Source organism: Hesperophylax consimilis, chromosome 3 (genome assembly GCF_061612785.1).
Source record: "Hesperophylax consimilis isolate HC1 chromosome 3, BYU_Hcon_1.0, whole genome shotgun sequence".
Taxonomy (NCBI): Eukaryota; Metazoa; Arthropoda; class Insecta; order Trichoptera; family Limnephilidae; genus Hesperophylax; species Hesperophylax consimilis.
This window is the reverse complement of record NC_142838.1, coordinates 36,532,820-36,547,516: the sequence shown is the minus strand read 5'-3', so window position 1 is coordinate 36,547,516 and position 14,697 is coordinate 36,532,820.

Below are 14,697 nucleotides of genomic sequence, written 5' to 3'. Positions count from 1 at the left end.
CGCAAAATTAAATACCATAAAGTAAGTAGAATCAGGCTGGATGTGATTTTAAATCATAATAATGGAAGTCTTACCAAATATAATAAATTAAATATAAGAATATTCCCCTATTTTGTACTAATGAGAACATACTTAAATGACCCACCCTATGACCATTTCAATGATAAATACATTTGTAGTGAACATTCTTTCATAACTGTTTTGACATTTATTATTTAACGGTATTTTGATAGGCATAATAAATATTTTAGAAATGCTTATTATCAACCCCAACTGGGTGTAATGAAATGCTTCATAATTTGGAGGGTCACGCGATGGAACGACTGCATTATTTATTATGTGTCTAACAATTTAAATTATTTAGGCCGAGTTGGGGAAGAAAAACCTTGCTGCCGGAATCAAGTATATACCTACCCATACACAAATCATACACCAATATCAGGCCGATGTTAAAAAGGTATTCATTCTATTTGTATAAGTTCACGATCAAACTAATCAGCAGTTAAAATCAAATTACCGAGCGATCCGCTTGTGAATTTAAATTCGAAAAACTTAGTTGTCCTTGAAAATATGCTGAACCTTGTGAGGCAGTCCCCAAACCTTGGCCATCGGATCAATAGGGTGCCTATATAGAATATAACAATTTGTAGGTTAGTAGTTTCCTGAACGCGTGTCGGCCGGAAAACCATTCTGTATACAGTTCTACAGCCGCTCTGAAATATTTATTTTATGACATTTCTGTATAAGGTCATTCATGCCAGCTGATCAAGGTTTACAAAAAAACGGAAATATAGAAACTACCTATTTTACTAGTGATCTAATATTGTTATTGCAACAAATAGATCAATGGCTACATGATCAAACACTAAATGAATATATACCTACTGTTTTTCCTGAAAAAAATATGAAATTTCCCATGAACATACGATATTAATATCTGTGGTCTTCGGTAAAAAAGTGACTAGTGTTTAAAATTGATTTCCCTTAGAACAAATTAAAACTATTAATATCTCTAAATAGTATAAAATAAAGTCGATTTCCGCGTCTGTCTGTTTGTGCGCTTAGTTCTTCTAAACTCTACAACGGATTTTGATTAGAGTTTTCACCATCATTTAGAGAATTTCTTCCGAAAGGTTTATGTATAGATTTATAGAGAGTAGAGAAATGTCGATGTTTTGTAATCAAGTCGTAAATGAAACCTTTTCGGGCGCTTATATTGCTAACGCTGGCTAAACCTTATGAGATACATCAAAATAATGTACTACGGAATTGTATATCTTAAAAAGGCCTACAGAAAAGTCCTTGATGGTATATGTCTATCTCCTAAGGATAACTCCCAGCAACTACGGGTACACGTCCGCTAGTTATCCTATTAATCCATAAAAATAAGATTCAGCATGACCTGTTATGGAACTTTTTTTTATATATGACCAGACCGGCTTCATCTTATGACTAGCATCTTTATACTGATACAATTTATCTCATCTCGGGTATCTCATCAAAATGACAGCTCAACAAACCTACAAAAAGTGATATAAAGTCATGAAAAGTGATGAAACAAAAACTACATTAAATAGGTAACTATTTAACCTAGTTTTTCGTTTCGTCACTTTTAATGACTATATCACCTTTTAAATGTGTGTTTAATTGTCATTTTGATGAAATATCATGGAACTATTACATAGCATCCATGTCATGAGCAACATGGCCGTGCTGTAGAAAATGAACCGACAGTTCGAGACCTATCTTAGGACTTTTGCACTGGGTTAGTATACATACATAGTAGTGCAGTTGGTATAGGTTAGTAGCAGGGATTAGTACCACATCCTGCTAAGCCCAATGCAAAAGTCTGAAAACAGGCCTATTTAACTTTCAGTTAATTTTCCACAGCACTGCCTGTATTACTAAAATATGACGTCGCATAAGCGTTATTGGTTCTATACAATATTGCACATTTATGACTTACTTTGTTTTATTGTTATCGGAACGGCTTTATTACATTTGAATATCTTTTCAAGTGGGTTAATTTCTGGGAACTGGGTTAGGTTCATTTTGAAAGTTGTAAAGATGTTTTTAATCTATAAAAAAGTCATATTAAAATAGTATTCCACCATGAACTAGGTTTCGTTATAAACAATTCAAATAAGTTTCACTAATTTGTTTGGTGGGGTTAGATATATCTAACATCATAATAATTATTACACCAACTGAAACAGAATATAAAGCTTGTGAAATGAGATACTAATTACAAAGTTGCCATTTTTACACTTGTCGTAGTACTTCAGTACTTGCCTAAATCGTTCGGATTCGACGAATGCATTCCGCGAATCTGCCAAGATTTCGAGTAGGTACCTACCGTCGTACTGGTGAAATGGTCATTGGTCAGTCCCTGAAGACTACGGCAATGTATATTGTGATACATAACTTTCTAAAGGTACATGTGATCTGTTTAAAATATGATAATAACATGTTTGCATTTCCCGAAACGCAAACATGGCCTAGCAATATTACGTTTCTTTGACTAAAACGCGTTAGGTAATAGACTGCGACAGTTTGAAAACGAGGAAATAATAGCGTGATATGATTCATGTCGCATCGTATGATTATAATTTATGACGGAGACAGCTTTGTTTATCGGCCGTCGTCCTTGTAGGATGGTGGTTGGCGGGATTCTACGGGAAGCGTCCAATAAACTGTGGTATTTCCTCCTATTTTTGGCGGGATATCACTCATTCTTACTCATACCCAGTGATAATTAAATAAGAAATCCTGTGCCTCGTTGAATGTGACATTGAATTACGTTCAACACGAAGAATGTAATTTACAAAATAAATATTATCTTTACAATTTACAAGCGATAGATTTATTTGCGTACATGGTGAAGATATAACTCACTGAAGCGTTCGGGCATGTTGCAATTGGGGATTAGCATAATCAAGATATCTGTATGTATATTGTATAAAATACATATAAAGATATATTGATGAATTATATTATATCTCTACGTATAGATATCAATTTCGAACATCAAGATATTCCTACCTCAATGATATCAAATGATAAAAAATCAATTGATTAAATTAGCAGTCGAAATGTTTGTATAGATTTATTTATTAGTTATTATTTATTATCTTGTACTTTGATAGGCATTACATCAGAGGCCGGTAGAACTATTTATTTGTAACATTTGGGGGAGAACGCCTTCGGACCGCTACCATTACACGAGCGACTATTTGAGCTCGATTGGGAGGTTATTTTAACAAAAACCCCTCACGAAAATATTGTATGCATCAACCCAACATTTTAACCATTAATATTTGAATGTCGTGATGATGTATGAAAATATCACAGGGAATGTTACCGGGCGGGTCGGAAATGGAACTTTACAATATAAAACTTATTATTTTCGGGCGATCGAAGACCTAACATTCGACATGCTTTGTGGCATTTGTACTTGATACCAGCCATTTATACCAGGTACTTATCTAACTAGCGGCCTTTTCTCAAATGGCAATGTTGCGTGTTTTCTTTAAGGTTATTCAAATTGACGGAAGGGTGTAATACGTAATGCGTAATACGGGGGTAATGCCTACTTACCAACTAATATTACACGTTTTAGGCAGAGGAAATTTACTTTTAAAATACCTACCCCACGGTAAAAAAAATAATCACTGTGCGGATGACAAGGGGTCTTATAATTCAAAATAATCAATATATTCTCCATGGCATATTCAATGTTTTTATTCTTACTGGAAACCGAAGATATTGTTGTTAAAAAGAAACCTTGTAGGTATGATTAAATTAAACGAAAAAGAACGATGACTTCAAATTTTTTTTTTCCTTTGACAATATTTCTTATAAAAGCAACAGACCACTTTTTTATGAAGTCTTAAAATCCATTGAAATTCATATTTTTGTGCTATGCCGAGAATCGAACCCCCAACCCCCGAAGCGAAATGTGTATAGAGACCGCTATGCTGCGAAGTTCGAGAATTACTAAAAACTAATTCAGACCCGTGAAAAATCACGGGATATTAAAAAATGTTACATTTTAAAAAGTTGAAAGTATTAAAAAAAAAATTGTTTCAGGATAATTTCCTTTCAAAAACAAACATTGTCGATTTTAGGAGAAGATCAGAAATTTACCCTTCGAATGAACACCGTTAGTAAACTTGAAAAATTACGACATCTGTCATAAATTTAAACAAAAGAAATACACATTTCAAATATATAATTATTAATTAACAAATTAAAATATAATAAATTTGGTACAAATTTTATCAGTTTAATTTACTTTTTTAAAGTTTATTCAACCGGAGTTACAGACAATCACAAACGGAATTAGTATTTTAAATGTAATTCCACCTATTCGAGAATTTTAAATATTGTAAGATTCGAAAAACATGAAATAACATCATCAATTTTCGAATGCACTGTAGTACGCATCCTTACATACGTATAGATATGCACATAATGTATGTAATGTTCGTTACAGCTGAGATCTAAAAAAACGTTAATTAAAGCATAAGGCCATTTGAAGATTATTAATTTACACAATGATGCTGATGGAGCCACATCTGTGATGCATCCGTTTGAAATGTAATGAATCCGACATGAATCAACACATATTTATGTATGTAAGTAATGTACGCGATTACATAGAACTTAGTCGTTGTAAAAAGGAAGGTTTTTATTTCTTACGCATTAGCTAATCTGATAGAATTAGTTAAACAACATAATAAGAAAATTAATTCTTTATTAAATAAAGTTATCCGACAAGTTGCATGACTGTGTTGTTGAAAGATATATGTATTTGTAGTTGAAACTTTTATTTGGGTAACTTAGTAGCGAGATCTTGTGGCAGACGCCGGAAGTTTTAGCCAAGATTTTCACCTCGCGGAAAAAGTTTGCGTGAAGTTTTCCGTTGCCCCTATCGGTGAAAATTCAAAGTAATTTCCCGCGAACGTTTGAAATAAAAGTTTGTAAAAAGAAGTTTCTGTGTATTTTGTAAATATATTTAAACAGAAAGAAAGTTTTACCAATATTTTATGTAGGTTTTGCAGTCGAATTCGACAAGTTTATCAAAATTTATTGTATTCCATTGAACTAATAAAATGTCCCGAAGAACCCCAAATTTGACGAAATTTCGTTTTAAAAAAATGTAATTGGTGAAATTTTACGGGAAAAATGGCTGAACAACTATCTAACTATCAGGCCTTTTTCCGCAGGGGTAAGCCGAAACGAAGGACCGCCAAAAAATCGCTTTTGGCGTACACTCCTTGCTTCATTCACATTCATACATCGTCTCATAAATACTCTTCCATTATTCCGACTCTTGACATTGATTCACTTGAGAGTGTCATGTCTTCCTCGGGCGTCCCCGACTTCTACCATTCACATTCACTCAGGGCCGGCCCTACGCGGGCGCAATTGGAGCGGTCCGCTCCGGGCGCCAAATTGCCAAGGCGTTGATAATGCCTGACACCTAACAGTTCTAGTCTTACGATTTTTTTCTTAAAAACGGCGTTACACAAAAATTCGATTATATAAATACAAAAATCATCCGAAGATGATTGATTACAGTGATCACCTACCTAGGCGTATACTGGTTTTAAGAAGGGGCGCCAAAATTACACTCGCGCCAAGCGCCGTTTGGCTCAGGGTCAGCCCTACATTCACGTCATACATTCTCCTTACACTCCTTTATTCGTTCATTCGTTCTAGATGTCTAAACCATGTATGCATCCCTTTCTTAATCTTACTCCGTTTACATCAGCCTTGCATTTTTGCTGAACAAAATATTCAAATACATACATTTATAGGCACTTGGGGATCGCAAAAACCATTATGTTGAGTCTGGGTTTGAAGAAAGAATGAATAAACGCTGTATTTAATGTCAATACAACAAAATCTACTATTTCTTAACAACAGCAACAGTGAATATAAATACCAGTCTAATTCATTTTCTAGAAGTATTTTTTAGTAAATGTAAAAAATACTATGGTAAATAAATTTTGGAACACCCACCTGCAGTCCCCTCCTACCCCACAAATATCTCACAAAGTTATTTGAATACGTTAATCGAATCCATTTAAATTTAAACTAACGATTCAATTCAACAACTATCTTTTTGTGTTTATTTTATGTATCATTTTCTTAAAATGTAAAATGTCTTTCCCAGCACGGGAAATCCCATTGGGGAAAACATTATGAAATACAATTAAATAAAAAAATAAAAATAAATAAATTTACATCTTCCTAAAAAAAAAAAATTATTTTTTTATCCATCCAGTACACTAATATTACCAGAGTTAGGATTGAACTACCTGTATTTTCACAGCGTAAATTAAATAACGAACCTCCAATAATAATAAGTTTTTAGATATCTAATTTCAGTGGAATTTTTACTAACTTCAGGAGGTTGTACCCATCAATATCATTTAAGAAGAAGATAATACTAATAAACCTAAACGAAACATGAAACAGAATAAGACATAGAAAAATAATAAAAAAAAGTAACGGTCTCAACTGGGTTTCGAACCCAGGATCTCTGTTTTACCGGGACAACGCCTCTAACCACTCGGCCATTGAGGCTTAATTATTTTATCTTGGGTTCGATTTCCAGTTGAGACCGTAACCTTTTTATTTTGCATGTCAAGACAAGTTATATTTCATTTTTCGTTTAACTTTATCAGTATTTTCTTCTTCTTCAATGATATGTTAGTTAACGGATTATATTATAATTTTATGGAATAATATATACGAAAATATTATTTTACGTTGCTTTTCCGACTTCATTGGCTCCCAAAGCCAAAAGGTTCTTTAAAAATAATTCATTTAGGTATTTTAGAAAACTTTGGGATGTAAATTATTACGCATTTCAAATCAGTGTATGTTTGATATATTATTATTCAAGCGAACAGAAAAATCTTCTTATTTGTGTCAAAAACATTCTAGAAATACTACTTATAAAAAAAACGTAAACACACTGAAGGAGAATGAAAGAAATGCTGAAAATAGTACAAAAAAAACTGCATTTTGGCATCACTCACCTAAACTCCTGGGCGGCGAACGCCGTGTACCATAGAACAAACATCTCGCAGACTTTAAAAGCGATGACAGTTAAAACTACAGTCGAAATAGAAAACTTCACGAGAAATGGAACTTTGGGCCCCCCTTTCAAACTCTTGTTCGCTTTTGTATCAGCTTTTTCTTTGACTTTTTTCTTGGTTTTCTCGCGTTCACTGATCAAAATCTTTTCTTTTATTTCCTCTTTGTCCTTTTCAGGATGTAACTTTTTATCTGGCTCTAGGGGATCCTGTTTATTATGTACAAGAGAAGTGGCTCGATGCCGTACAATGGTGGATGGCAGGAAGCCACGTGACTAGCACGTGGTGGTTTTAAACTGAATTATCTCAAACTCTCCAACGAAGCTCCACGAACAATCTGAAAAAAAAACGTAAAAATAAATTTTCACATTTTACTACACACTTGTTTAAAAATTGGTGGCAAAGACCCGTGAAAAATCTGGGGATATTAAAATTCATTGTAGGATTTGCGAAGCTAAAAGCTAATGCAAATAACACATCAGAATAAGGACAATTGAATGGTCAGGAAAAAATTTCACGAAAAATAACTATTTTTTATAGATTGGTACTGTCTGAATTTTTGTCACATCAGTTCCAATTTTGAAAATGATATAATTATTAAAATATGATATTATAGGTAGGTACTTTATTGCTAGTCTGAATTCTTGACACAATCAATCCCTTTTTTTAAATGACATTTGAATGCAAAACAAACCCGAGTTCATTGAACCAGAGTTACAATCACAGACAGACCCACAACCGAAACAGTATTTTTTTACGATATTAATAACGACAATAATAAATAAAAATTAGGGTATTTTTTCACCATAGCTGTAATCCGGATCTAGTTTTGCAATTTAATGGCCAAGTGAAATTATTAATCAGATTTGATGGATAGGCAAGCCAAAAGGAAAGAAATTAGTTTTAAAGTAAGTTATGCAACAACTATTGACACCACCCCTCCTCGCCTCGCCCACCCCACAAAGATGTGAATGTCAAACGAATGTTGATACCAAAACAGGTCGCTTTATAAAACACTTCTCAAAATCACCCACTCATCTAACAATAATGTGTAGAAAGAATAATAATGTTTTTATTGGACTAAAAATGAATGACAAAATGGAATAAGATTTGTAAGAGTCAATAACAACGAAAATTCATATCATTTTTGGTTATGTTTTACGTCGATTTGTGTGGTTTTCAGAATTGAATAACGCCACAAACTGCTAATCCGCGTTTACTTTCAGCAATTTGAGTCACGATTTAGTGAAATGTCAGCCAGTTATTAATAAGTTTTCATGAAAACTTACGTGAAAACAGCGCGAGCCGGCACGACACCCAGACGGTACTCACTGTACTGTGTACCACGGTAACTGTAATAACTGTATTGATCGTCTCCTCGGCACTGAGGGATGACACTGGAAGTGGGTCTGTGGGTCGGCAGGCAGGCGCTACTCCTAGTCGGGTCTGTGGAACAAACTACCCCTTAGCCGAGTCGCGAACCACTTCACTGGACGACTAACACTCCCTCTGCCATATTCACAAAATATCTTTTGACGAGTCGCGAACCACTTCACTGGACGACTAACACTCCCTCTGCCATATTTATAAAATATCTTTTGATATCCCCATATCCATAAGTTTGCGAGGTGTTACTTAAGGCGATGCCATACGTAGTAATGTAAAATCATGTGTTTTTTGTTTGAAAATTTGGTCGCCTAGAAATGTTTCAGATGCTTTAAATAAATACCGCGAGTAGAATACATCTTGGCCTTTGAAATAATCGAGTGTTTTTTACATAAGTCTTTTTATAAGCCCAGAAAAAAAAATTATAAGGCGTATGAAAACTGCTTTAAAGTTCAAAATTTCCTACTTACGAACCCATTTTCGGTTATGGTTTTATTGTATAATGTGGCAAATTAAGTTATTTATAAAATGACCGAAAAACATTTAAATAATTATGCCTGAACATCCACAAAATAAAATAAAAGGCACTTTTTAGCCATGTTTTTTCTTGCCTAAATCAAAACAGCTGGATGGTGTTAAGCGGGGATTTAAGCCTTATCGCCATCTACGTAAGGAGTGTTATTGATGGCGGCCCGATTCAAAATATTACACGACGTATGGCATCGCCTTAAAAGTCTTCTTCAAAATTGCGTTTTTAATTGGCAATAAAATACGAACGGAGTGATAAAAATTTCAAAATATTGTTTCATCCCCGTTTAATTGATTTTTAAAATATGCCAACTTTATTTGAAATACCTCAAATTTAAACTACACTCGATTATCAAGACGCACGCGAGAAAACTTTTCATTTTGTCGTCTATTCGTAAATAATTAGCAATAGACGATTTTCGTAAAAGGGGTGTACAGTTCTTGTCTATGAGCGCAAATGTCAGAGGTTCAAAACCATTTACATACTTACTTCCTTCTACCATAAATCATTCCAAGTGGATGCAATAGTCCCACCGTTTCCGGGTTTTGGGAATATTGTGGCAACTTATTAAATACACTTATTAACATTCATAATTAACTCCTTTGTAAAACAGAACACACTATATGTCCGTGCTTAAATCATTCATACTCAGTTTATTACGTTATGTACTATGCGTACTATACTATACTTACGTTATTGTACTGTACTATACTTACGTTATTGTACGCCCGAACAACTTACCTATAAAAATGTACCTATACATGTAAGAGTCTTCAAGGCGTGAATAAATAAACGATACATTTATTTACTGGAACGTGGTGATAGCCCTTCTTCTAAAAATACCTTCGCTAACTACAGACGCGCATTATTAATGGGTAGCGTGTATGCATGTGATAATTATTAGAACGGTTCTCGAACAGCCGTTTTCAGACTGCAATAGAATAGTTTTTTCAAACATACATTTTTCAACTAAGCTATGTCGTCTAGATTCATAACCACAGCGCCCTTGAGGTGTTTTTGCACAAAAACGGCGCTATACAAGTCATCCAAGTATTATTATTATTATTATAATTATCTATCCGTTCCTAACTTCTTAGCTTTATTCACATTCGTATATCATACCGGTACTATTATATTATAACCAGAGGCGGATTTGCAGTCTTGGCCGCCCTAGGCCCTAAGGCCCCAGACCATGTAGCCGCCCCTTTCTCAGTACCCATCATATTGACCAGGAGTATCCAAACTTTTCAGTAAGTTCCTAGGGTCAAAACCGTTTTAATTTTCCTGCCATTATCATTCATGGTTCATGGGGTGAGATTTGTCCAGGTCTTGATGGCGGATACGTCTGCCCACCTGCTGCGTGGCGGGCCGGATCGAGAGAGACTGGGTGAGGGAGGCCTTTTGACCTTTCCAGCCGGACTATCTTGACCCATCGCCTTGCACCGCAGTTGGAGGGATGTATTCATACGTATGTCAGTCCTGGACACACTAATCCCCAGATTCCTACCCACCCCTCATACATTTTCCTTTTCAGAACTTCCTATCCTTCCCTTCCTTAAAAAGACCCTCCACACAGCATCACCTAAGATGACATAGGTCGTGAGGGAAAATATTTTCCTCAAAGCCTCCTGTGTGGAATTAATGTAAAAAAATACGCTTGCTAAATTCGCTAGTTTGATTACTGTATAATTGTCGATTGTCGTGCGCTGTGTGCTGTGTGTGAACACGCTCTTGCATATCGCTATTTCGTACGTAGAATATTTAGGTACTTAGGAAGTAATTTCTTGTTATCATCTGAGACTTTTTTGTCACGATTGGCCGCCCCTAATATCTGGCCGCCCTAGGCCCGGGCCTACATAGGCCTAAGGGCAAATCCGCCTCTGATTATAACGACTCTTGTATTCGGTTCACTTGACGGCAACTCAGACTCCTTCCTTTCTCTTGCTCTCACATTAATTTCTCCTGATGATGTTGATTTTTTAATGCACTAATGTAACTTATTAGGAGTTGTTTGTCTGATGCCACCCAGATGTTGCGGCTTCAATCGTCTGCTAGCTAAATCTTCGACCATTGCACAAGCAACTGTTTCGACTAATAATGGCGTAAGTGAGAGGAATTAAAATATTGTCAAATTATTTGTACCTAATCCTGTAATGTTTGTCGTTCTATTTAAAAAAAAAACTAATTCTTACACAATATTAATTCCACGAAATAAAATTATTCGTATCAATTTGCCATTTCTTTAGATATTTTTAACAATAAAAGTTAACTCGCGATAAAAAGTTACTTACAACATTATTTGTAAATAATGTACCTACTCAAATATTTATGTAGTATCTAAGTGTATAATATATAACAGTACAAAGTACAACCAAATCAATTACGTGCAGGTATTGACATTATTTGTGCAAATACAAATCGATACGCGAATCGTAATGTCACCGTAAATACAAATGGCGGGATTTTTATGACGGTATGTATTTACAGGCCTTCTAAGATATTTATTTCAGAATTGAAACGTTGCAAATGGCTTTAGTTGCGTTTGGTGACCAGATCTGAAGAACCAGATATGATTCCTCCTTCCTCTTCATATCTCCTTCCCCTCCCAACTCCCACACTCCCACAGCCTCAAAACACAACCGGATTGGGGATGCCACTGTCTCACAGTATAATTGGGATCAGTTTGGACTCGTGCGGTATTCGCGTAAAAATAAAAAAAGTTAAGTTGTCGAATTCAGTTCCATTCAAAGGCTCTTTAAAAACAACAACACTTGATTTCAACATAAATATCTAATGGAGACAACAATTTAAATCGGGGTTTAAGTAAACATGCACAAAATAGGTTGTTCGTTTGGGTTATTTCAAAAATTTATGCCAATTTTCTAACCTTCAAACTTTGAATGAGAAAAATGGAACTTTAATGAATCTTTTACCATCTCCCCCGACATAAATAATAATTGTTTCTTGTAGCAATTAAGTTGAAGCCAACTTCTATTAATATTTTTTTGCGTATTATGCGTGACGCGGAATACGAAAAGTTTATAAAAAAAAAATTTGCGAGGATAATTAAAAGACAAACTTGTATAATTCCGTTGCACGCTAAATACCCAAAATAATCAAGTATACCAAAAAAATCACGAATATTTTAGACATCTAAGGCGATAAATTTAATATCATAGGTTGGGTTAGGATAATTTACAGTATAGGTTAGGTTTGATTACAACGAATTACAGTGTTTTTTTCAGCGGAAACATTATAATCATTTAATTTAATTAAAATTAATTCAAACACTTACCTACTTTTGTATTTTTAATCCATTTAATTTTCAGGTTTGAATGTCAACGAAGATTTTCAGGTGGGTAGCTTGGTAGAAAAACACGCATTAGTAAGATGGTGGGTACGTAATAATTTGTGCAATAGATAAATATTACGAATGATAGCATATCTACTCTACTGATAGCAATGATTATAAAATGACAGCCAGACAAAAAATAGATAACTTACCTGCATTTCGAGAAGTTTATCAGTCGTCTATAAAAAAAAACAAGATTCATTTATATCTTGTCAGCCAATAGAACAATTTCTTTATTTCAAATTATTTAATTTTATCATTTTTTATGGTAGTACCTACCTGAATGAAAAATAAGAATAAAGAATTTTTTCAGTTTTTGCCTAGTTTTTCTCCATTTGTTCAAAAATAAAAAATAAACTTATAAACTACTCTTGTATTTCATTCCAACATTTACAGTACCTAAGTATTTGCAGTGTAAAATAATATTCAGGGTTTTTGCAAATGATTGCAGTTAAGTAGATAACTACCTACCTACATATTTTTTCTATAATTTTTTTTTATATACCATCTCGTGCACATTAACATACGGGCCGGAATTTTTACAAACTTTTATAATTCTTAAATAATTTAAATGAATAAGTACCTAAATAAACTATACACCCATTGCATATTATTAAAAAAGTCACAAATTATAAATAATTTCCCCCCATTTTCGCAGATTTTTTAAGGCTGGTTGCCAATAGGGATTAATAATAATGAAAAAAAAAATTGCCCTAGTAACTGAAAAAAATAGCTTAAGGACGGGTTGTTTCGGAGAATTTGAACAATTATTCAAATTTCAAAGTTAATTTTCAAGTTCTGTGAAAGATTTTTTCAAGTTATATTTTTATTTCAGTTCTGTCAAGCAACTAGCCTATAATTATATAATAACAGAACTTAAATAGGACTTTCACAGAACCCGAAAATGAACGTTGAAATTTGATGAATTGTTCAAATTCTCCGAAACAACCCGTCCTTAGTAAACTAGAAGCTGTCAACATATTCAGGAAATTAAAAAAAAAATACTAAAAATTTTCATTGCTCTTGCAACACCGACTTTTAATAAATTTACAAAATAATAAAAATAACACAAAGTAATATGAATATTAAAAGAACAATAATGTTCCATAGATGAAGGGTACCTACTAAGCTGAAGTAACATATTTCAATAAAGTAGAAAACATGTAATTAATTACTGTAGAATAGTCAATAGGTAATACCTCCAACTTCTGACATTCATTCCCATACAGTCTGACAGCTATACTAGCGCCACCTAGTGGCATGAGTTGTGAGGCTTGATTCACTTTCATATATTTTAATGGATTTTATGAATGATTATGCCATGCTACACTAGCACCCCTAGCGGCCGGAGTTGTCAGCCAATACAAGTTAATACTGCCAATATTTTACTGGAGTTGGAAGTATTATTAATATACATCAAGCCGACACCAACTTTGAACGGGTGTTCGCCGGTGCGCAGGGGATCAATGCTGCTAACTTCTTCGGGCAGGCTCCATTGAAATACCTGTAGAACAGACTTTAGCATACTTACATTACCATTTGAGACATGAATCAGATGGACTGCCCTACTTTGAACAAATGAAGTAGGTTTAAGTAGGTCAAGAAACCAGATTTACTGGGCTCCTGTGGAGCTCCAATACTTAAGCCACCAATCTGATAAATTTACTCAAAGCATTTCAATAGTCCTTGTTGGGGAGGGTGCGCCCATTGTACTAGACCAGTGATACTCAACCTTTTTCTTCTGCGGGCCACATTCATATGTTTGTAAAGCTACGCGGGCCGCAACACTATACTGATCAGTGTTGCCAACGGTGTGAGCTTGATTCCCCCTTTTATTATTCGAAATCCATGGGGGGGGGGGTTGTTAGAGAATTTCTGTAAAACATAATTATTCCCCACAAAACTTCGCTGAAAAAAAATTCGGCACAGCCAAAAACATCATAATATGTAATTCCCCACAACAATTTTTAATAGATAGTATATTATACTTATACTATCCTCTTCGGGTTTCAATGTCCGTACGTCAAAGTCGCAATTAATCTCAAATTAACGTGATATAGAATGCCAGATTTTGTAAATCATGTTCCTGATATTAAATGTATTGAGGGCCGCACAAAATAGCTCGGCGGGCCGCAGGTTGAGTATGACTGGACTAGACAGTCACTAATCTTCCTCTTTGCCGAAATCAAACATGCTCTTGTTTCGAGATATTGAAACTGACCAGGTTGGCTCTACCCCAGGCACAAACCTTCTCGAGGTGATGGTTAACTTTTTATCTCAAAACTTACCGAGCTGTTTGGAACGCTGTTTGTCAAAAAAGA